Source organism: Merops nubicus, unplaced genomic scaffold, assembly GCF_000691845.1.
Source record: "Merops nubicus isolate BGI_N331 unplaced genomic scaffold, ASM69184v1 scaffold9420, whole genome shotgun sequence".
Lineage (NCBI taxonomy): Eukaryota > Metazoa > Chordata > Aves > Coraciiformes > Meropidae > Merops > Merops nubicus.
In genome coordinates, this window is record NW_008582454.1 from 45,323 (window position 1) to 46,784 (window position 1,462).

Consider the following 1,462-nt stretch of genomic DNA (forward strand, 5'->3'; position numbering starts at 1 on the left):
AATTTCTTAATTAAATTTATTTCCAGGTTATACTCCATGCCTCCAGAATTGTCTTATTTTACTTATCACCCCCAGGTCCACAAGAACCTCATATTCCTTAAACTTCCCTGCCACTCACTGTGCTTGATTTCAAGCAAAGAAACTGCACAAGCATCACTTAACCTGTGGATGATTCACCCAAACAGAACAGAGGAAACACACAGGCAGGCAGCTAAATGAACTGTCTTTTATGAACCTATGTATGATGTATATATATCATATGACATTTCATCCAAAGCTTTCCCAATGTGTCTCCAAGATCCTTTAGTATCATTAAGGGCAGATTTCAAAATCTTTCATTTTAATCTATTAAAAGTGAATGCTAATACAATATTCTGATGTGTGATAATAACCGCTACATTTCTTTTCATATTAAAGTGTAACTGCATGAGAAGTTTGGGTGAGAGCAAACGAGGAATATGATTGCACTGTAATATGAAAAGATGTATAACTGGGAGCTGTTTTTAATATATATTCAGAATCTCATCATATTCTTTATTTAAATGATTATTATAAATAAAAGATACAGGCAACACTATGGCATGGCCAGTCAGATTCTCCCTTAGATTAACCCTTTGTAAGTTATAATGTTCAGCAACCAGCATGCACAAAACACCCAAGGGCTGTTATTAAATATGATTCACTCCTGTAAGTTAGGAAGAGAATTACATAAATACAGGCTGACTGATACAGATGGAAGAGTTGTGACACAGTTCAGCAAATGTCCAGAGTGGCATGGCTGCTCTAGCAGGCAGGGACCTACCGAGGGGTCCAAAGCTGGCTTTTGTCTCTGTCCTGCTTTTGGCTGGGATAGAGCTAATATTTTCTTCTCTAGTAGCCAGAATAGTGCTGTGTCTTGGGTTCAGTGTGGGATTTGGTACGAGATGAATGCTGATAATATACCAATGTTTTTAGCTGTTGCTAAGCAATCAAGGACTTTTCAACTTCCCTTGTCTTCCTAGTGTGCAGCTGCCCCAAAAGCTGGGAGGGAGCATGGCCAGAGCAATGGACCCAAACTGGCCAATGGAATATTCCACCTCATACAACATCATGCTGAGTATATAGATGAGGGTTAGCTGGGAAGTTGGAGCTATTTCTCTTCCAGGACTGAAGTTTGGGGATTTTCTTCTCCAAGACCACTAGCCAGGAATGGGCTGGGCCTTGGTCAGTGGACAGTGAGAAATTCCATTGCGCATTACTCACTTGTATCTTCTATTATTATTATTTTAACTTTATCTTATTTCAATTATTAAACTGTTCTTAACTCACAAGTTTTACTTTTTTTTTTTTTTTCAGTTCAGAGTGAGCGAGTGGCTGTGTGGCGCTTAGTTGCTGGTTGGGGTTAAACCACAACAGTCTCCCATTAGCGTGGCATCACATCAGAGTCATGTGATGCAGTCATGGCCAGGAAGTTTGTTAACAT